The sequence below is a fragment of the Vulpes vulpes genome, chromosome 8 (assembly GCF_048418805.1).
Source record: "Vulpes vulpes isolate BD-2025 chromosome 8, VulVul3, whole genome shotgun sequence".
Classification (NCBI taxonomy): domain Eukaryota; kingdom Metazoa; phylum Chordata; class Mammalia; order Carnivora; family Canidae; genus Vulpes; species Vulpes vulpes.
In genome coordinates, this window is record NC_132787.1 from 16,252,944 (window position 1) to 16,277,302 (window position 24,359).

Consider the following 24,359-nt stretch of genomic DNA (forward strand, 5'->3'; position numbering starts at 1 on the left):
CAATACTTGAGGAAATTTTGATGGATAGAAAACGCATTTAATGTAGCTTATGAATCAACCAGTGGAAGTATGGAGGGAGCTACTTGGAGAAACTCACTAAAAGCATAAAGTCTTAGAAATTTAGAAATCCTCCCATTGTATGGATGAGAAAACAGGCCATACATATATTAGTATATATGGAAGACAAGGTATATACATTCCAGATCTTCCAATAGATTTTTTTCAGTATAATTTCCATAGCATTATATTTTTTATAAATTTATATTTTATTGGTGTTCAATTTGCCAACATAGAATAACACCCAGTGCTCATACCATCAAGTGTCTCCCTCAGTGCCCTTCACCCAGTCACCCCCACCCCCCGGCCCACCTCCCCTTCCACCACCCCTAGTTCGTTTCCCAGAGTTAGGAGTCTCTCATGTTCTGTCCCCCTCTCTAATATTTCACACTCATTTTCTCTCCTTTCCCCTTTATTCTCTTTCACTAATTTTTATATTCCCCAAATGAATGAGACTATATAATGTTTGTCCTTCTCCGATTGACTTATTTCACTCAGCATAATACCCTCCAGTTCCATCCACATCGAAGCAAATGGTGGGTATTTGTTGTTTCTAATGGCTGAGTAATATTCCATGGTATACATAAACCACATCTTCTTTATCCACTCATCTTTCGATGGACACTGAGGCTCCTTCCACAGTTTGGCTATTGTGGACATTGCCATAGCATTATATTTCTTTTTTTTTTTTTAAGATTTTTGTTTATTTATTCATAGAAACACAGAGAGAGAATGAGAGGCAGAGACACAGGCAGAGGAAGAAGCAGGCTCCATACAGAGAGCCTGACGTGGGACTTGATCCCGGATCTCCAGGATCATGCCCTGAGCTGCAGGCGGCGCTAAACCACTGTGCCACCAGGGCTGCCCTAGCATTATATTTCTAAATTAGTTCTTAAACATGCTGTTATCTTGTATAAGATTTTCAAGGAGTGGTGATTTTAAGAGCTAGTAATCCACCTGCAACAATTTCTTGCTATTGATGAATGCTATTATCAACTTTGAAAGCTGAACTCTATGAAGTGAAAGGTAAAGTAAACAGTCATGGCATGTTCACATAGTGCGGAGGTATCCACCTAACTGAGGGCTTCACCAATCCAAGCTACCACTCCAACCCACATCAGCTGAGGGCTGGGGTGTCCTCGGCAGAGTCAGGGTAAGTTTTACACAGGAAGTGCTGCTATATGTACTCAGGCTTCAGTGATGAAGTCAGATGAGGATGTCAGCATTTTTGGTTCCCTTCAAACTGATCACATGCCAGTAAACTATTAGCTAAAACTGCAACTGTCCTTCTCCGCTACAGAGTACTAGGACCAGAAGGACCTTAATGAGCATGTTGGCTCACAATCTTGACCTCTTTTTCACTGTTTTATGCAGTGTAGTAAGCAAAGAAAATTCATAATAAAATATTTTCTAACGTGACTCTGTACATTGTAGATTTTTGTCTTTAAAATTAAGCCTCTTCATCACTGTTCATTCAGATACTATGTGGCTATGGTTGCAGAAATGGGTTGCAAAAATTACACTGAAATAACATTTCTCTCATAAATTTATGAGTTTTTTTTAATTTATGAGGTTTTTTTTCAGTTTGCTACTTGGAGTTTAGGCTCCTAGATTTTATAAAAACAGATTTATTTGTCTTGGCTCCAAATAAGTGATCTAATGAATTTAGTCATACTACTATATACATTAATTACATTTGGGAATAGCTTTATAAACCATGATATTAATCAATCTGTTACAAAGCTAAAATTAGGACCCTATCCTCAAAATGTTATGGGGCTAAAAATTGTTAGAAAAGGAAAGTAAACAAAGCTATTTATCTGTTCCTAACATCATCAGTCTGTTCCATGACTTGATAAAATTATTAGTAACTATAGCTATATACTCTGTATCCTTCTCATGACCACCCTTACAAAGAGGCATCATTATAGCTCCCATTTTATTTTCGGTGAAAGTAAGAACTCAAGTTTGGCAGCTTTCTCAGAGACTAAGTGGCAGAGCTGTGATTCAAACCCTGCACTATGGAACTTCAAAACCTGGTCTCTAAAATCCAAAATATCTGCTTTGTCTCTCAAAGCTTTCTCAAAGTTATTAACCTTGGATGGGAGAAGAAAAACTTTCACCTTGAGTTTTCTTGTATTTAACTCCAAACTCAAAACCTAAAACTGTTTATACCTGGTAAACTTCTGCTTTCTACTCCACATGACCTTTTGATTCCTCAAAACTTTGTATTTAATCTACTTGTAAGCCAATAGCTTGACAAATGATCCTACTTTTGTATATTCCCCCCATAGCTGCAATCAGCAATATAGCTGATTTAGCTTAGGTTGCTTGTTGGTTATGAGAATGAGAAGAGTACACAACTGTCACTTGCTCAAGGTCACTTTGAGCCAGAAATATAATTCTGGTCTAAGGTCTGGTTGCTAAACCACGCTTCCTCTGCAATGGTAAAGCTACCATTGGTAAGCTGGTCATTAAGAAACAAAAAATAACGAAGTATGGGATATTCAAAATACTTTTTTTGGCAATCTCTTTTCCCTACTTGTCCCTCCCCTCTAATTTGCTCATTTCCTATATATTCTGTATTGCGATTATGGAAAGAAACTATAACTGCTTGGCAGATAAGGGAAAAAAAAAACTTACTCCTATTTCGAACATGAAGAAAGTTTCTTTTCCTTATTAAGATATGGAAGACAAAAAAAAAAGATATGGAAGACAGCCTCAAAAAGTATAACAAAAAGTGTCATGTTAAATCCATTTCTTCTATTTAAATTTTATTGGTACAGACCATTAGCTTTTGATTTATAAATTTAAGACAGTTCTCTAAGAAATGTGTTGGTACCCACACATATGGCAATCAGCACTGCTAAGGAGCTTGTCTAAACTGGCACTGTCAGTTCAATTTCTATGGTGATGAAAATGTTCTCCATTTGTGCATTCACATGAGCACTTGAAACATGGCTTGTGTGACCAGGGAACTAAAATTCATTTTATTTTAGTTAATCTAAACTTTAAAAGGAACTAGTGGCTAATGGACATAGGTCTCAGGTTTGGGTGTCTTTTTTTTTTTTTTTAAGATTTTATTTATTTATTCATGAGAGACAGAGAGAGAGGCAGAGACACAGGCAGAGGGAGAAGCAGGCTCCAAGCAGGGAGCCTGATGTGGGACTCGATCCCGGGACTCCAGGATCATGCCATTTGGCCAGCCGAAGGCAGGTGCTAAAACACTGAGCCACCCAAGGATCCCGTCGGGTGTCTTTTTAAAAAAATTTTTATTCTGAATTAATTATAGACTCAGGAAATTGCAAAAATAGTACAGAGAGGTCCAGTTTCCCCAAATGATTGATTACACCATATTATGTAACTATAGTACAATATCAAAACCAGGAAATTGACATTGGCACAATGTGTGTGTTTAGTTCTATGCCATTTTATCACTTGTATAGACCTGTGTAAACACAACCAGTCATGACACTGAAGGATTCCAGCATCAGTAAGAACTCCCTCATGCTACCCATTTCTAGACATCGATACTTTTCTCTTCACTGTCCCTAATCCCTGGAAGCCACTACTCTGTTCTCTATTTCTATCATGTTGTCATTTACAGGACACTCTAAAAGTGGTATCACACAATATGTGACCCGTGACTCTGAGATTGGCTTTTTTCACTCAGCATAATGCCCCTGAGGCCCTTTCAAGTGCTTGTATGTATCAAGGGTCCCTTCCTTTTTTTTTTTTTTTTTGTCCCTTCCTTTTCTATTGCTAGGTAGAGTTCCATAGTATGGTTGTACTACAGTGAGTTCAGCTATTCATAGGTTAATGAACATTAAATTGTTTACAGTTTCTGGCAATTACAAGTAAAACTGCTATGAACATTTGTGTACAGGTCTTAGTGTGGGATCTAAATTTTCATTTCTCTGGGATGAATGCAAAGAAGTATGACTGCTAGATTGGATGATGAGTGTCCACATGGACTTATTTTTGTTATCTGTATATCTTTATGATGCTTGCTCATTTTTAAATTAGGTTGTTAGGGTTTTTCTTTTTCTTTTTTCTTTTTTTTTTAACTGTTCAGTTTTAAGAGTCCTTTATATATTCTAAATAGAGTCTGTTGTCAAATATACAGTTCTCAAATATTTTTTTCCCAGTCTATAGCTTGTCTTTTTGCTCTTTTAACAGTCACACAGCCAAAAGATTTAAACTTCGATGAGGTCCCATTATCAGTTTTTTTTCTTTTATGGTTTTTATGCTTTTGGTGTCATGGCTCAACTTTTTGGTAAGTCCTAGGTCTAGAAGATTTTCTCATAGGTTTTCCTCTTTTTTTTAAGATTGTATTTATTCATTTGACAGAGAGAGAGGGAGAGAGAGCACAAGCAGGGGGAGGGGCAGGTAGAGGGAGAAGGAGAAGCAGGAAGCCTAACATGCAGCTCAATTCCAGGACCCTGGAATCATGACCTGAGCCAAAGGTAGACGCTTAACCAACTGAGCTATCCAGGCACACCTGTCATAGGTTTTCTTTAAAAAGTTTTACAGTTTTATGTTTTATATTTAAATTGATGACCTATTTTGAGTTAATTCATGGATATAGTCTAAGGTTTAGGTGAAGTTCATTTTATTTTATTTTTTTGGTCCATAGATATCCAATTGCTCTAACACCATTTGTTAAAAAGGACACATTGTATTTGCACCTTTGTCAAGATTCAATCGGCTTTGCTTGTGTGGGGCTAATTCTAGGTTCTTAATTCTGTTGCACTGACCTATTTGTCACTCTGGCAATATGATAGTCTTGATTACCGTAGCTACATAACGTCTTAAAATTAGAGTGATTCTCCCACATTACGCTTGTTTTACAAAACTTTTTCAGCTGTTTTGGTTGCTTTGCCTTACCATGTAAATTTTATAATCATCTTATCTATACCTATAAAAATCTTACTAGAATTTTAACAGGAATGAACTGTCATCTTTATTGTATCAAAAGTCTTCAATCCATGAACACAGTATGTCTCTCCATTTATTATTTTTAGTTCTTTCATCAGCACTTTGTACTTTTTATGCATATATCTGTTATTTATTTTTTAAATATTTTATTTATTCAGGAGAGACAGAGAGAGAGAGGCAGAGACACAGGCAGAGGGAGAAGCAGGCTCCATGCAGAGAGCTTGATGTGGGACTCGATCCCGGGTCTCCAGGATCACGTCCTGGGCGGAAGACAGGTGCCCAACCACTGAGTCACCCAGGCGTCCCGTGGATATATCTTTTAAAAGCAACTCAATGACCTAGAAATAGCTTATATATGTCACCAAAATAAAATGTGATAGTCTAAACCGGTTTAGGAAATCAAAGGGTTCTGGGCTAACTAAAATTAAAAATCAAGAGTTGCACAAACACAAGTATATTCATTTGGGACAAATAAGCAGATTTTGCTGGAAGACTGGCTTCCCATAATTTACAAAGAAATAAAAGGACATTACAAGTAATTCTGCAATTAAAACAGTAAACAGGACACATTGGAAATTTAGAGGATAGAGTACATACCCTCCTGTTACATGGAGCACTTCTTCCCTTTCTTGATTATATTTTTTCTGTGTATCAAACCTGTGCATTACATGTGCAATAAGAATAAGAGGAGGACTCTAAATGATATATTTTCAAAGGTCCTCTCCAAGTCCTACATTATTTTATGAATTATATTTTTGAAAATTAAGTTGTAGTCTTTTCTACAACTTTTTGAATGTTGCTGCTTAGAGATCTAGAGAGGGCAGGTCAAAAGGAAAAAATTCTGTCGAATAGTAAATGTACTATTTGGACAATCCATGAACGCTGCAGGGAAAAGCGAGATATAAGAAAATCTTGAAGAGGGATCCCTGGGTGGCGCAACGGTTTGGCGCCTGCCTTTGGCCCAGGGTGCAATCCTGGAGACCCGGGATCGAATCCCACTTCGGGCTCCTGGTGCATGGAGCCTGCTTCTCCCTCTGCCTGTGTCTCTGCCTCTCTCTCTCTGTCTGTGACTATCATAAATATAAATAAATAAAAAAATTAAAAAAAAAAAGAAAATCTTGAAGAGATTAAAATTACTTAGCCTAGAAATAAGAATTCAGTGAAAATACCTTTAAGGTAACTAGGAAGTTATGTACCCACCCAAGGGAAATGAACAACTTTTAAAAATACACAAGAATACATTCTTAACAACCGGAGTTCAAAATCGTGAGACCACAGTAGGTTGTACAAACCCTAAAATAAGTAAGGTCCTATTAATGAGTATAGCTGTGAAGGTAGAAGAGTACCAAAATAATTCAGAGACTATCAACATTCTAAAAGTGTATGATCCAAGTCTTCAAAAAACTATGCCTGGCTTTCAAATCTGACTGAGAAAGAAGAATCTGAAGACTAGAAACTGGGGAGCAATTAACAGTGACCATTTCCTGCTTACCTCCATGTCTCCTAGAATGCTTTATCAGTTCACATACAATAATTGCTTGATAGATTGATGAGTACCTAGGATATCCCAAAGCAAAAGGAATTATAATGGAGAAACAGAGGAAGACAATTTCTGAAAACCAAGAGCATGAGCATCATTTGCTAAATTGATGGTTGTGACTTTCTTTTTAAGATTTTACTTCTTTATTCATGAGAGACAGAGAAAGAGAGACAGAGACAGAGACACAGAGACAAAGGCAGAGGGAGAAGCAAGCTCCATGCAGGGAGCCCAATGTGGAATTCGACCTCAGGACTCCAGGATCACACCCTGAGCTGAAGGCAGATGCTTAACTGCTGAGCCACCCAGGCGTCCCTCATAGTCGTGATTATTATGCCAGGGAAGTTTGACATTGGCAGCTGGAAGGATTCTTCTACAGAATAAAATACATGTATCATGGTCATCTTAGCCACACTATCCACAATCTCACTCCTGCATAGGTCACTGCACCAGACTTGGTAGGGTAGGAGGAGAATAAAGAAGAAAAACAAATAGAAGAACCAAGGAGAGAGGGGGAGAAACAGGAGGAAGTGCATTATTAGTCAGCCTGACAACTACTTAGATGTAGGGGAGTAAAAATTAAAAGAAAGGGAAACTAGTGCTACCCTAAACATTTTTACAAATGATCACATTAAAGAAAAATATTCAAGTTATTTTATCTTTAACAACATCTTATCAGTACTATCAGATAATGTATAACCAAAACCAAAAGCTTTCAATCAAAAGATTCTAAGCTAAAAACAGGAACCAGAGACCAAAGATTTCACACTAGATTCTTTTGGTAAAGTTACAAGTTATATTTAAACTCTTGAATCACTACTGTAATAAAGTACTGTTTGATTTTTTTTTTTTTAAGCACACCTCCAATTTGGATAGGGAAAAATCTACTAACCTAAGTATTTTACAAGTTCAGGAAGCCATTCACTAGCCTGTATGAGCAAACCTAATACGAGACTCGGGTGAATAAACACAACCAGAGGCCACTTCTGCCGTTTCTGTCCTCTCTTACCAATCTGGAAACAGCTGCGCACAAAAGCTCCAAATGGTAGAAAACCTTCCACCTCATTATACACTTCTGCCTTTACCACAAACATTCCTACAATGCACCCAGTCTGCCTTTCATCGTCCACAGTTCCTAAACAGCATTTAGTCCCTATCAAAAGAAGGAAAGTATGTAGAAGGGGGTTATTTCTCTACCTTTGATAATATATAAGGCAACCTTTGCTAAAAATAACCAGTTCAGTTTTTAGACCAATTAAAATTATAAATGCATTCAGACATCCCTGTCACATCCAAATCTTGCTACAACAAAGGTGCTAAAGACTACATTCTGCTAATGAGAAATTTAATTCTACCTGAAAAAAATGACTTTGGTCCACCTGTGAAATACATTTAAAATTTCCACAGATACTGAGAGGTTCTTTATATGTAAATGTTTCTTTTAACCTCCTTCCAGAGCTTGAACCTTTATCCAATAAACAACTACTTTTCACCAACTTGTAACTTAGAGTCTTTTCAGTACTAAAAAACAAAACAAAACAAAACAAAAAAAACACTAAAAACAAAACCGAAAAATAGCCCCAACAGATTAGAGTGGGTTAATGACAGCCACAAATTCTTAGCTACTATTCCCACACCAAGAGGTCTCTCTCCACCTCCTTGAATCCAACAGAAAAGAGCAGAAATGACATTGCACTAGTTCTGAGCTAAATATTTAAGAATCCTGGCAATTTCTATTTCCTTTTCAGAGTCCAGCTGTCATGTTATGAAAAGGTCCAAATAGCTACATGCATGAGAAAGTCCTACATGGAAAAGAATGAAGGCCCAGCTGACAATTCCAGCTAAAATCACAGCTGACAACACTAAGTTGCCATCCCTACAAGTGAGCTATCTTGGAAATAAATCTTAAAACCCCAGTCAAGCTATCCCAGCAGACAGCACGCAGACCAGAAATGAGCCATCCTTACCAAACCCCAGCCAGATCCCAAAGTTATGAGCAAAAGAATAGTTGCTGTCCTAAGCCACTAAATTTAAGGGTGATTTGTTCTGCAGTAATAGATAACCAAAATAAAGTTTGGTTCAAAAAGAGGGGCTGGAACAAAGACTTAAAGTATATACTGGATTTGGGTCCAGGTGGGGGTCAGAAGTTAGAAGAATCTCGAGGAGACAGTTAATAAAGATCTGAAATAGTGAAGAAATGTTACCGGTGGCTGAAGAAAGGGAAACTACATCACGTGCTAGCAGAATAATTAGCAAACCCAAAGCATGCAGTTACATGGAAACAGAAAGGGTACCCAATGGGGACACCTGGGTAGCTCAGTCGGTTAAGCAGCTGCCTTCTGCCCAAGGCATGATCCCAGTGCCCTGGGATTCAGTCTGGCATCAGACTCCAGCTCAATGGGGAGTTTGCTTCTCCCTCTGTCCCTCCCCCCTGGCTTGTGCTTGTTCTTTTTCTCTCTTTCAAAAATAAGTAAATAAAATCTTTAACAAAAACAAAAACAGGGCACCTAATGAACGCATGGATCCAAGAATTTCAGGAAGAATATTGAAAGTACCAACTGGTTCATGTTAGCCGCCTATGATAAAATATGAGAGTAGTCAAATGAACAAAAGGGGAACTATTTGGTTCCTTTTCAAGCAGAATTTAGAGGAAATATGGGACACCTGGGTGGCTCAGTGGTCAAGCGTCTGCCTTTGGCTCAGGGCGTGATCCCAGAGTTCCCGGGATTGAGTCCCACGTCAGGCTTCCTGCATGTAGCCTGCCTCTTCCTCTGCTTGTGTCTCTGCCTCTCTCTCTCTCTCTTTCTCTCTCTTTCTCTCTGTGCATCTCATGAATAATAAATAAAATATTTAGGGAAAAAAAGAGAGTTAAAAAAAAAGAATTTAGAGGAAATAAAAAGGAACCGGACTTGATGGGTTCAAAAATTAAAACATTCCTCATTTTAGCATCTTCGCAAAAAGCAAGCTCAAAGTAAGACATGGATCAAGGCAAAGATCAAATCCTTTGCTGTCAGTAAATGTGGCCTCCTTTTTTTGAGCCCTCAACAATTTTAGGTGATTGGTTCCTCATAGACTATGCTAGACCGAAGTGTGCACCAAACTCAGCTGGGGTGGGGGATGGGCTCTTAAAACTCACACTGCTGCACCTGATCCTCACAATTTGATTCAACAGGTCTGGAATTGGGTCTGAGCGCTGTAGTTCCCAGGTAATGCTAATGCTCTCTATGGTACAGAGACCATAGTTTGCAAATTACAGAGCTAGGCTGAAAGGCTTTGGAGTATTTTAAGTGGGTCTTTTTTTTTTTTTAAAGACTGTATTTATTTATTCATGAGAGACACAGAGAGAGAGGCAGAAACATAGGCAGAGGGAGAAGCAGGCTCCATGCGGGGAGCCCGACGTGGGACTTGATCCCGGGACTCCAGGATCATACCCTGGGCCAAAGGCGGCCCTAAACTGCTGAGCCACAGGGGCTGCCCTTAAGTGGGTCTTAAGGACCATTTCTACCAGACAGTAGAGTTTGTAAGAATTTTTCTTTAAAGATTTTATTTAGGGCAGCCCGGTCCAGGGCCTGATCCTGGAGACCCGGAATTGAATCCCACGTAGGGCTCCCTGCATGGAGCCTGCTTCTCCCTCTGCCTGTGTCTCTGCCTCTCTCTCTTTCTCTGTGTGTCTCTCATGAATAAATAAATAAAATCTTTAAAATACATAAATTTTAAAAAATAAAGATTTTATTTATTTGAGAGAGAGAGAGAGAGCACAAATGGGGCGGGGGCCATAGTGAGAGGAAGAAGCAGACTCTCCACTGAGCACTGAACCAAACGTGGAGCTTGATCCCAGGTCCCAGGATCATGAACTGAGCCAAAAGTAGACACTTAACCAACTGAGCCACCCAGGTGCCCTGAGCTTGTAAGAATCTTAATGGTATTTTCACACAATGCCCTGACTTAAAGGCAATTCAAGGTAGACCCCTATCTCAAAGAAATTTGTGGGAATGGCTTTAATCTAAAGTTGCAAACCCCAAAGAAATCCATGGGAATAACTCCTAAAAACTCTAAAAACCTATCAATGGAAAAACACCATCAGTGTGACTAAAAAGACATAGTTCAAAATGAGAAATACCAGGGCCTTTATTCAGCTAGCAAAAGCCTACAAACATAAGTCATTTCTTATGGAAATGTAAGATTCAGAGGACATAACCAAGAGCCTAGAGAGTAGACAGACAAGAGCCATGAAGAACCACCCAGATTATAAACTAGTCCTGGGGTGCCAGGTCGCTCAGTCAGTTGGACATCCAACTCTCGATTTCAGTTCGGGTAATGATCTCAGAGTTGTGAGACTGAAATTCCTTCTCCCACTCCCCCTCTGCCTCTGCATTTTGCCCCTCTATTCTCCCCCCACCCAAAACCAAAAAACAAACAATAAACTAGTCCCTAAACAAGAAACCACTGACATTTACCTAACTGGATTTTAGAACTGCTGTGGAACAGGGACTGCTAGGTGTCTCCCACTTCCCCCTTCTGTTTTTGATTTGTTTTTAAGTAACAGCTTTACTGAGACATAATTCACTCACCTTACAACTTACTTAAAGTTTGCAACTCAGAGGTTTTTAGTATATCCACAGATACAACCAGATACCTTTAAAACATTTTCATCACCTCAAGAGGAAACCTGTACCCTTAGTTTTCATCCCCTATATACCCAATCCCACTGGCTCGAAGAAGCTGCTAATCTGGGGGATCCCTGGGTGGCTCAGCGGTTTAGTGTCTGCCTTTGGCCCAGGGTGCGATCCTGGAGTCACGGGATCGAGTCCCACATCGGGCTCCCTGCATGGAGCCTGCTTCTCCCTCTGCCTGTGTCTCTGCCTCTCTCTCTCTCTCTATCATGAATAAATAAATAAATAAATCTTAAAAAAAAAAAAAGCTGCTAATCTACTTTGTCTCTATCGATTTGCCTATATAGGACATTTCATATAAATGGACTCCTACTATGTGCTCTGTGACTAGCTTCTTACACCCAGCATATTTCCAGGTTCCCTGAGGGGAGCCCACTGCGGGACTCAATCCCAGGACCCCAGGATCACGACCTAAGCCTAAGGCAGGCGCTTAACCACTGAGCCACCCAGGTGCCCCTACCTGTTTCTAAAGCGATGGCACCATTTTACCTTCCCCCCAGCAGCATATCAGCATTGTGATTTCTTCTGTCTAATGCCTTTTTGAAGGGGAGTGTCTCTCATAATTCTCCTGTCCCTACCTTGTCATTGCATGTTGGGCTGGGGGAGGAGAGCAAATAACTTGTGCCTTTAGTTCACAGGTATTTGGTTTGAGACTAGTTGTACCCAAAGAGCCTCATCTGCACCTGGACCTGATTTAGATGAGCTCCTGGACTCAAGCTAACCTAGCAGTGGAGTGAGACTTGTGGCACTCTTGTGTGGGGGCGAGTCTAGTCTGCATGTGTGAGGGGCCAGAGAGCACACTGTGGTAAGTCGTCATTCTGGCGATCACCTCCAATGAACCACACTTGTGGGCATTCACCTCCCAAGCAAGCCTCAGAGGACCACTGCCATCCCAGCACCCAGCTGACACCACAGAGAACAGAACCTCCTGGTCAACTCACTGAATCAAGAGATAAACTGTTTTATTAGACTATCAAGTTTCAGAGTGGTTTATCACAGGGCCATAAATAACCCAACAGGTTGCTTTCAATGGTATTTTAAGCTTTAGAGCTTCTCTCTAGTCACACTAAACTACTTAATTATGAAGAACTATAGTACGCAATAAACTTTTTCCCCCTCTAAAATTTTAACCTATCATACCTAGGATCTATGCAACAGCCATTTAAGCAAATGAAATACACCTTCTAAGTCTCAGGAGACTTTTCTTAGAGTCCAAGTCACTAATAGAGACAAAAACTTAAGTTTCCACTTTCAGTAGAAAGCAACGTGCAGCTATACAAGCCATCAGAGAGGACTGGCCAGGGATGGGAATTTCAACATTAGCTGACATCTCTTGGTGCTCAGCAAGACACATCAGGAGTACAGACAAATCTGAGCAAAGGCCCTGCGTATCAGACAAAAATCACAACAGGAATTTGGAAGAGAGGCAGAGGACACAAATACCAAGCAGTCTGTGCCGATAGCCAGGAAATCCTCAAAGCACAGTCACAAAGGTTAAGATGGCAGGTCTTCTGAAGCCAGTTGTTATGGCAACCAGCAAAGATTTTTAACACCAGTAACACCAGTAAGAGTTTCTCAACTCTGCTTTCCCTTATGCTGATACATCTACTGTTCTTGTGCTTAGCTCCCCTGGATTTAAAGGGTTCTCATGTGTCTACCTGTCACCCCTTTTTACCCTTGTTTTTCAGTTCATCTTAGGAATAGTCATGATGGCACCCAAGGATCCTGCAGGCTTTCTGCAACTCGAGATTACAGACAGTAATAAATCTCTCATAACAGAATTATTCTAATTTTTACAGGATAATGCTTAGTAAAGTTCCAGACACACATAATATGAAGTCTCAATATATAATACTATCAATATTTCGTTTAACTTTGTTCAATTGCAAGTGCATCTGCCCTAAAAACATTGACTTTAAAGGAAAAAGAATAATAAACTCACAAGTCTATTAATAGAGAACAGTTTTAAGCAAATTGTAGTACAGCTATACAGTGAAATACTATGCTAACTTAAATTTAAAAAAAGGAAGAGGGGGATGCCTGGGTGGCTCAGTGGTTTAGCACCTGACTTTGGCTCAGGGCATGATCCTGGAGTCCCAGGATCCAGTCCTGCATCAGACTCCTTGCATGGAGCCTGCTTCTCCCTGTGTCTTTGTCTCTCTCTCTGTCTCTCATGAATAAATAAATAAATAATAAAACTCATTAAAAAAAAACATAAAAAAAGAGGATTTTGAAAAATTTGAAGTGGAAAATTTCCAAATACATATAAGTGAAAAACCAAGTTGAAAGAATGTATAATCCCATTTAAAAAATAAGTCTATACTGTCTGTATACACACAGAAAAAAAAATTGGTAGAAACCATCAAACTAACTAGACACCACAATTTGGGTGGAAATTTCACTTTCTACAGAATACATTGCTATAACATTTGTTTTTTTAATAGTAAGCACATGACTCTAATAACCAGAAAAACATGAATAGAAAAGCACACAGATCCTTCTTAAAAAATAGCATGCTTTTACCTGAATTTGTTCACATGGTCTTCAGCATTCATTCCTCTTTAGCACTCAGAGCAGCCCATGTCTGTTTTTAGAACAGTGTCAGGAGCTGCTATATGAGTTGTTTCCTGTATGGGCAGCTATTTTTAATTAATGAACATTTTGTTGTAAGAGTTCACTGGAAAATAAAACTACCACCGTTTCTGCAAGTCAAATGAAAGAAAGACTCTACAGTAAAATGAAAGATTTCAGTTATAAAAACATTCTAAAAGGTGGTATGTAATATTGAGTACTAAGCACTTTATTTCCACTGTGATACTAAGATTAATCTCATTTAAAATTTTTGTCAAGGGAATCTAAAAGTTCTATTTACTTCATCTCTCCTAGGACAAAAAGTAATATGGCATTCTTCATTCCACAGGCACTTATATGTGAGCTTCAGGGAACATCAGAAGTGAGAGAAAAAAGAGAATAAAGTTTTCCAAATATTTACTGAGCAAGTGGGTGCAAAATACCATTCTATATTAACTATTAGAATTAAAATTGTGGTTGCTCTACCTGTAAGTATATTAGCAACAAAATCACGTCCTCCAAATCATTAGATTCTCCGAAGGTTATGAGACAATATGGCCCAGAAGATAGCTGCTATGTAATCAAGTTGTGTTTATCTATGCAATTCTTCAACCCATGAGCCACAGAACCACTAAGGAGTCTCTCAGACAGCCAGCAGCAGGGCCGGCAGTTATGAATTCAGTGGTTAGGTAGCAGAACCAAAGTTCTAAAGGCCCCACACCAAGATGGGACTCCCTGCCCCAGAATGAAGATGGGATTTTTCCTGAAGATCTAAGAGAAGTTTCTAAAACGAACCCCTCTGACACACACACTGTGTACGGTACTGCAAAGTCCAGGCACAAAAACAAAGGTTTATTGTTCTCTTGCCAAACTATACTTACTCCTCATGACAGGTGGCCAAACACCCATTTACACTAAACTCTACCCACACCCTCTCCACTTACCACTTCCCTAAATTCCTGGCATTTGTAAACTATTAAGCAATTTCAAAAGTACCTTCTTATCCATTAATTCGATTCAAACAGGTTGTAGGCTTTCTACCAAACACACTGAACCAAAAATGGTGGCAATTAAGAGATGTTCTGAGGATGAGGTGGTAAGGGCTCTAATGTCCTATTAAGGCCTTGCTTATAATAGAGGGGTGGGATGGTTAATTCTATGTGTCCACTTGGAAAGTGTTTTCGGATAAGATTAACATTTAAATGAGTGAATTCTGACTAAACAGACTGCCCTCCATAACGTGGTAGGCCTCTTTCAATCAGTTGACAACTCAGAACAACAACAACAATAAAAACCAGCCTTCCCAAAAGAGAAGTCTCCAGCAGACTGCTTTCAGACTTCATCTACATCTCTGGCTCTCCTGGGTCTCAAGCCTGTCAGCCCCCACTGCTGATCTGTACTTGCCAGGCTCCATAAACACACAAGCCAATTCCTTATAATACATGTGCACACATACACATAACATATTGGCTTGGGGACATCATAGCCTGGCTATCAGCAGTTTAAGATCTACACAGGAAGAGTCATTCAATGAAAAAAAAAAAAAAAAGGCCTCTCCTGACTGGGACATGCTTAGCTGTTCTTCCAGTCATGGTGCTCTCCAGCACATCACGCTGTTGAGGAATACATGAATATGCCTGGAACAGGATACAGCTAGGTACACCGTCTGCCTTCAGCTCAGGTCACAAACTGGGATGAAGCCATGCATCAGGCTCCTTGCTCAGTGGGGAGTCTGCTTCTCCCTCTCACTCTGCCTGCCACTCCCCCTATTGTGTGCTCACTCTGTCAAATAAATAAAATCTTAAAAAAAGAGAGAGAGAGAGAGATTCCTGAGAAAGAGTCCTGAAGGCAATTTATACTCTGTTTAAAGCTAAAAAAACCACAAATATAAAAATCATGTAATTAGATAAACTGGTCTCAGCGCATCATTGCTGAGGCCATTGTGGACATGGAGACAACAAGACAGTGGTAGAAAGTACACCGACCACTGATTCAGAGCATCACACACATTCTTCTCCATCACATATGACTGAATTATCCATTCCTGCCTCAAAATACCTTGGTTTTACCAAATATCAACCTAAAGAGTTATGGAATTCCTCTACCCAGTTCTCACCTCTTCTACCAACATTTGCCTGGTTAAGCAAATGGCTACTCACTGTAAATATACTACCTGTGGTATGCTTCATCCTAACTTCCCCCACCACGGCAGCCTTCTCTTGTCTTGCTGCTGTCTAATGTGGCTTGCCTCCACTGAGCAGTAGCACCCACAGGACATCCCTCTACGTCTGTCCTCTGATCGCTAACAGTGCTACTTCCCCACCTCACACTCTGCTTACAGCCCCCTCCCACTCATCTTCCCATGAAGATGGTACCTGCAAGGCTACCCTGACAGTTTCCACGTTGAGAGAAAAACCAACATTTTACACACAAGCTTTAAAAACCTATACTTTCTAGCACTTTCTACTGTCTTTACCTCTTCTGTATCACCTCTAATTTCCACAATGTGTCCTGCCCTAGGGTCACTATACTATTCTAGCTTTTAATCTCTATTGCAAATTGAAGTTGTAGGCAGAATAGATATTATGCACAATTTAGAGCTAAGGACACAAAGGTAAAAAGAGATGAAGTGAGGTGTACAAGTTCAGCCTGTAAATTAATAAAACTACAATAAGGACCCATTTTTCTATGAGTTTAATTTCTTTCACAGGGGGAGGCTATATAACAGTTACCAAAAGTTTAAGATCACAAGTCAGATTATACTTGGCTCTACCACTTATCACAATATAACCCTCAAGTTTATGAGACATTAATTTATTAACCTAAACTATTAATAGCTTGGTTTCCTCATCTGTAAAAATCCGAATAGTACTGACCTTCAAGTGGATTTTAAGGAGATTTCATAAGATAAAATGGGTAAAGTACTTTGGACGCTGCTTGACACATAGGAAACTATTAATAAACTTTATTCTCATTTTTTTAAAAAGACTTAATTTATTTATTCATTACAGACACATATTGAGAGAGAGGCAGAGACACAGGCAGAGGGAGAAGCAGGCTCCATGCAGGGAGCCCAACGTGGGACTCGATCCCGGGTCTCCAGGATCACACCCTGGGCCAAAGGCGGCGCTAAACCGCTGGGCCACCAGGGCTGCCCTCGTTTTTTTTATTAATAATTGAATCAGTCTTTCAATGGTTATGATCTAAATGTCCTACTTACACTTATCCTTTTCCTTTAATCTTTTGTAGAATCATGAAGTTCAGCTGGATAAGGCCAAATACACTTAAAAGCCACTGATAAATCCAGTGTTTATTTACATAACATGCTTTATCGGGTCATATGAAAAGATGTGCTTAGGCAAAACTTTAAAAGAAAGTTGGGGGGGTCCATGGGTGCCTCAGCTGGTTAAGCGTCTGACTCTTGATCTCAGCTCAGGTCTTGATCTCAGGGTCATGAGGTCATAGCCCTGTCCCAGGCTCCATGCTGGGCATGGAGTGAGAAGAGAAGAGAGTAAAGAGAAAAAACAAAATTCGGACAGAAAGGGAAAAAAATCACGATTCAAATAACATTTCTGCCTGTTGAGTTGGCTCCTTAGACCTTGGGTTTTTACCCAAAAGTTTCAGTTACTCTGCCCTCATGGTTTAATGCTTCTGCAAAGAAGTGGGCAGGTGATCATAAGATCCAAGCTCTCATTTAAATTCTCACACCCTTTTCAGACCTCAATACTGCCAACAATGATACCACCTGCCCTGCTATGGCACAGGTTTTTCAGAACAAAGACAGTCAAGACAAATCATAAAACACAGGCACAGGCTTCCAGGTTTGCTGCACAGAGTAAAAAAATAAATCATCTGTGGGGACAGGATCAATGTACTACCAATGAAGGCATCTTCAATACCTGAGGGACAAAGTTTGTAAGAATGGGTTATTTGCCTTTGAACAATGATAGATGAAGGATACTTTCTTGTGCTATGCTCTTGAACTTGATTTCCAAAGAATTGGTATTTTAATTTGTATTTAATCCACTATAAAAATACTCTTGACGTTGACATTTTCAATTTCATATTATAAAAGGTTTTGGTATCAAGATTTTTAGTAGTAGGGCAGACCTAGCATCTCCTCTACGTGCTACGTGACTTTGAGCAAGCCAGGTAACCTTTCAGATCCCTGGGTTTTGTTTGCTTTTTTGGTTACTGGTGGCCATATTGAACAAAAACAATTTCCTCTTTTCTCTCACAGAGTTTGGAGGAGCAAACGAGGTCACATATACCAAGTTATGAACAAGGCAGCACCAGTCGACACTGCTCCTTGCTCCAGCACCAGGGAGGCAGCAGTCTGCTTCATTCACACCTGGATTTCCAAAGCTGTCTCAAGTGGATTTGCTAGGTGATGTGAATTATCACAAGCCCACCGATCCAGGAATTGCAAGAAATAAGTCTAAAACCTACTACCCGCAGAAGAAATACAGGGTGAGTAAAAGTTTTAGCAAGACTGTTAGCTGTGATTCACAGTACCTATGTTACATTTTTTTTCTGTTCTCACTGCCTTTAATCATAGCTCCGGCACAAGTAAGTGTAGAGAGAGCTGATAAAAATGACAATGCCCCAACCGAAGCACATTGGGTCTACGACCCAAACTTGCATGTTTCAAGTTCTTCTTCTGTAGAAGTGCTGACAATACCGACTCCGTCTTGGCCCTCCAACTTGTTCTTATTCACTCAAAGACCTCTCTTAGCACTACATGGCCTCAGTCCTTTGGAGATTCGTATACATCCCTTAGAGATGCCCACCAAGGCCAGGATGGGGGAAAGCTTGTTTTGGCCTCCCATGAATCTGTTAGAGATAATAAAATCTTCCATCCTTCCTGATACACAGATAGTGCCACAAGATCTAACTAAAGAGTAGCTGTCAATTAGGTGCCCATAAGCCCTTTGAGATACATACACATGAACATTTTGGTCTCACTACAGTGCCCTTCTGTGTGTCCCTTGCTCTATAAAATCTGTGGGCTGGGCAGCCTGGGTGGCTCAGCAGTTTAGCACCGGGGCCTGATCCTGGAGACCCGGGATCGAGTCCCAGTCAGGCTCCCTGCATGGAGCCTGCTTCCCCTTCTGCCTGTGTCTCTGCCTCTCTCTCTCTCTGTATCTCATGAATAAATAAATAAAATCTTAAAAAAAAAACACAAAAAAACAAAAACCTGTAGACTAAGGTCTGGATTTTGTGGAGAATAACTATGCAGCTGCAATGGATCGTCCTCCACCCAATCCCCCCTGTGTCAGCTACCTGAATAAAATTCTGTGTAAACTATATGGAATTCCCTGCTTCATTTTCAGGTCTCAATTGGCCCTCTCAGTTTGAGAGACACTTCACGGTCTCTCTCCCACCTTCTAAAATTTCTCATTTTGAATTTGGCCCTGGATGTTGCCAATCTGCCAAAAAAGAATGTTTTCTTATCACATTTTTCTCTAAGGCGTAAGATTTTTCAAACTGTGGTCTCATCCCATTAGTGGGTCTGACAGAAAACAGAATATATATGCACACAGAAAGGGTAAGTTTTATTCCAGACACACATATGCAAGTACATGTACACGCAGTGTTATCCTGGATTGTGGTTAGTAAGATCGAAAACCACTATTCAAAAGCACACTTACTGACTGCTCTCCTTTTGAAAATAAGTAACTCATGGTAACAGTTTTTAAAAGATCATTGTTATCATAAAAGACAGTTTTAAGAAAGTTCTCTCTCCTATTTTAGCACTTTGGTCCAACTGATCATTAATATGCCCAAATAACATATATCCTCTAGTCAAGAGACAGATAGGAAAAGAATTATTAGGGAAGGCAGCCTGGGTGGCTCAGTGGTTTAGTGTTGCCTTCAGCCCCGGGCATGATCCTGGAGACCCAGGATTGAGTCCCGCGTCAGGCTCCCTGAGTGGAGCCTGCTTCTCCCTCTGCCTGTGTCTCTGCCTCTCTCTCATGAATAAATGAATAAAAACTTAAAAGAAAAAAAAAAAAAAAAGAATCACTAGGGAGAGGGCAGGTCCAGAGGAAAACACATTTTATTAATTCCAGGTGGTGTTAGATTATATGCTAGGCACTCTTTAATCCACTCAATCCTGTAAGTATCACAATGTGGTGGCTACATTTCAGAGTTCTGCATTTTAAGTAATGACCTAAGGAAGGTCATTTCATATAGTCACAGGACTGGCAAGTTTAGTCATTACCACCTGTTGACCAGCAGTGCCTGGTTTGGGTAGTATAGGGCCTACCTTCGGGATTATGGGTAACCAGAAGGTACAATTTATTTTCTTTTAAGATATTTATTTATTCATTCATTCATTCATTCATTGAGAGACACACACACAGAGAGAGAGAGAGAGAGAGAGAGAGGCAGAGACACAGGCAGAGGGAGAAGCAGGCTCCATGCAGGGAGCCCAATGTGGGACTCAATCCCGGGTCCCCAGGATCATGGCCTGGACCAAAGGTGGTGCTAAACTGCTGAGCCACCCAGGCTGCCCCAGAAGGTACAATTTAGAACACCCTCCAATCTCCATAAATAAACTGCACTTAAAACAATAGCTTAGTTGGCACAGAACTAGAACTCAAAGAGCAAGAACAGCCAGGCACTTGCAGTAAAATCTTGGGAAAGCCAACTACTCCACAGAACTCTATTTGTGCATCTATATAGTAAGTATAACAGTGTCTTACCTCCCTGATGGCAGAATTTTGCAAGGGCTTGACAGCTAAGATTTTATGATTCATGTCTTTAAGAGGACACATAAGTAATAAATTCCATCACCAGAAACTTCATCAGAATTAAAGTAAATAATTAAAATAAGTAACAGAGACATAAATTCTAGGCCACAGATTCTTTCTCTGTGGCATCTTGATTGGCTACTGCACTCTCTCCCACCCTTGCAGGTTTTGCTGACCAGGCTTCCTAACCTTATAGGTCGGCCTAGGATTCTTGCCTGTCCTGCCACCTAGTGGCGGCAAGGATTCACATGACCTGAGCAAATACTGACTCCTTGTGTCCAAGAGCCATTCCCTCAACCAACCAAGTTTTTTCCTCAGACACCTGCTGAGACAGACTTTCCCCTTGGATTCAGGCCTTGAGATGCCTCCTACCTCACAAAGCCTGTCTTCAGTAAGACAAACTTCACTTCCAGAGGAGACATCAATTGAGAAGCCACTATGTTTGCTATCATGTGTTGTTTAGGGGATGTATTCTTTTTTTTTTTTTTTAACATTTTATTTATTTATTCATGAGAGACACACAGAGGCAGAGATACAGGCACAGAGAGAAGCAGACTCCCTGCAGGGAGCTGGATGTGAGGACCTGGGACTCGATCCTGGGACTCCGGGAGCACACCCTGCTATCGTGTGTTTATTTTTTTTTAATAATAAATTTATTTTTATTCGTGTTCAATTTACCAACATACAGAATAACACCCAGTGCTCATCCCGTCAAGTGCCCCCCTCAGTGCCCGTCACCCATTCACCCCCACCCCCCGCCCTCCTCCCCTTCCATCACCCTTAATTCATTTCCCAGAGTTAGGAGTCTTTATGTTCTGTCTCCCTTTCTGATATTTCCCACACATTTCTTCTCCCTTCTTTTATATTCCCTTTCACTATTATTTCACTCAGCATAATACCCTCCAGTTCCATCCACGTTGAAGCAAATGGTGGGTATTTGTCGTTTCTAATGGCTGAGGAATATTCCATTGTATACATAGACCACATCTTCTTTATCCATTCATCTTTCGATGGACACCGAGGCTCCTTCCACAGTTTGGCTATTGTGGACATTGCTGCTAGAAACATCGGAGTGCAGGTGTCCCTGCTATCATGTGTTTAAATGGTAAAGCATATAGATGGGATTTTAAAGATTTAAAGACCCGTTTTAAATGATCTCTTCTCAGAAATTATCCCTTAGATTCAAGGCCACTGTACTGCACAACTCTGGGGGGCCTGAAGGGGGTACTCACAACCTAGCATATAGGAACGGCACTGCAGGGACCATTCCCATATGCTCAAGGGCCTTGATGACACTCACCACTACTTAATATATCTAAATTTGCTAACCAAAACTTGTCAGAACTCCCACCTCTTCTTTGCATCAGGAGCTTCCTGGCCTTATATGCAAAGCTAAGCTCCAGAAACGCTTATTTAAAAAAAAAATCTTCAAGGGGCACCTGAGTGGCTCAGTGGTTGAGCATCTGCCTTTGGCTCAGGTCGTGATCCTGGTGTCTTGGGATTGAGTCCCACATCAGGCTTCCTGCGGGGAGCCTGCTTCTCTCTGCCTATGTCTCTGCCTCTCTGTTCCTCTCATGAATAAATAAAATCTTTAAAAATTTTTAATAAAAAGATCTTCAAACAAGCCTTTAATAATCCTTATTATTAAGGGGTCAGATGGCCTCTAAGCTTTCTATAACTCTCTGTTAGCTCCCACTTATATTCAAAATAGTAGAACTCTCTGTGGGGGGTAGGCAAGTAGGTGAAGGCGATTAAGAGGTACCAATTTACAGTTATAAAATAAGTCATGGAGATGAAAAGTATAGCAAAGGGAATACAGTCAATAATATTGTAATCACATTGTATGGTAACAGATGGTAACTCCACTTATGGGGAGCACTGAGTAACAGAGCTGTCAAATCATTATATTGTACACCTGAAACCAATGTAACACTGTAGGTCAACTGTACTTCAGTAACAAGAGTTAGAAAGTCAAGAAAAACCCTCTGTGAACGTCCCCTCTTGCTGAGGCACAAAGAGATAAAGCAGCATAGAGCTATGTAGCAAGTCTCCTTTCTTTTAATCAAGTTGCCCCTTCCCCCAAAGAGGGGAAACAGCAGCTAATCTCCTTTGGGTCTTTTTTTTTTTTTTTTAATTGTTTCAGTGAGAGGCAGAAAAGTTCAGAAAAAGATAAAGGAGAATCTATAATTAAGAACCTACCACGTGACAGACACCAAGCTAAGGCTTTTTTAATACATAGGTTATCTTTCTCAAGAAAAATTAAAGCAATGGCACCACAGAGATCAATCCCCATTTTGTCAGCTACGAGGGGTATAACCTTGAAAACACATTTAGGTTCTCACGTTTTAGTTCCCTCTGGTGTAAAATGGAAAGAATATATGCCTTAAGGGCACTAAAGAATTATGCACTGTACCTGGCCTGTGTTTGTTGGATTCTCTTCTTTATCAGGACCCTGGTTATACTTTCTTGAAACACTTGGAAGTGTGGTGGGGGTGGGGGGGCAGCTTCAGGGAGCAAAGTCTAGTCCCAAGCATTTCTGTACTTACAAACTGCCTCCAGCCTTTTGTCTATTTTTAAAAATACGTGGAAACCTATTTAGATGAAAATGAGTTTCATTTTATTTATTCATTGATGAGGGACACAGAGAGAAAGAGAGGCAGAGACACAGGCAGAGGGCGAAGCAGGCTCCATGCAGGGAGCCCGACGTGGGACTCGATCCCAGGTCTCCAGGATCAGGCCCTGGGCTGCAGGCGGCGCTAAACCACTGCGCCACCAGGGCTGCCCTGAGTTTCATTTTAAATACAAGTATATAGTGGCTGCCTCATAAATGAAAAAAAAAAAAAAAAATGCAGAAAATGAAGTAATGCATTATCCTTTTTGACAATTACCAGAAAAGGCAAATCATAAATCTTGAGGGCATTTAAGGCTGCCACGTGGAGAAAAAAAGCAATTTTTTTAAACAACTTTCCTCTGACAGTGTTTACTTATTATTAGCCACCTGACATTATGCAGAAACCAAACCAAACCCATAACAAAAAGGTCCTAGTTAAAAACCTTTAAAAAAAAAACAAAGATAATAATAGTCTCAGGCCAGAGGGCATAAACTGGGAACAAGTAGATACTTCCATTTAAAAATACACAACATTCTTGAAATTCCCCCAGGAAGGTTTCTGTTTGCTTTATAGTATTTCTCAGTGTTCTGTGCAAATATGTGAACTCAAATTCCACTTCTGCTCATTGTATAAATTCACAGCAAATAAAGTACCTGACAAAAAGACATCAAAAGAACTGGAGAAACAGATAAATCAAGGGAAATATTACTACTAAACTCACCAAGTAAAAGCCTCTTAAGCTCTGAGGCGAGTTTTTTCACCTTGCTAGCTTCTAAGACTGAAAAAATCATTTGAAAACTTATTACAAGCCTAGAGATACATAAAGAGCCACGAAAACCTTCATCTGACAAGAGCTTAATTAAGCACATCAGTAATTATGTGTTTACATCACTTTTAGCTGCTTGAATAGCAGTTATGTTTTTTCCGCATAATGTTCCTGACTCAAAACAAGGCTGACTTTCCAAAGAAAAAGTATTTTTTTTCCTAACTGGGTATTCTATTATCACGCAAAAACTTAGAAAAAAAATCAATATTAACTTCGAACATGATAAATAAACATTGAACCCTCAGGGATAGGAACACTTCATATATGGTTTAGACGTCTCAAGTGGGGTTTCTACAAATACAACTTTATAAAAAATTCATTAGTAATCTATACTGGAGAAAATGAGTTACTTGTATTTTTTTAAATCTCAATAGCATTTTAAAATCCCCA

At 40.0% G+C, this 24,359-nt stretch overlaps 1 protein-coding gene across 2 annotated transcripts in view; it reads right to left on the reverse strand.

The window, feature by feature from the left end:
- The window catches only part of FGD4 (FYVE, RhoGEF and PH domain containing 4), a 215,442-nt gene that overhangs the window by 143,359 nt on the left and 47,724 nt on the right, over positions 1–24,359 (reverse strand). The gene's annotated exons all lie outside the window — the stretch shown is intronic.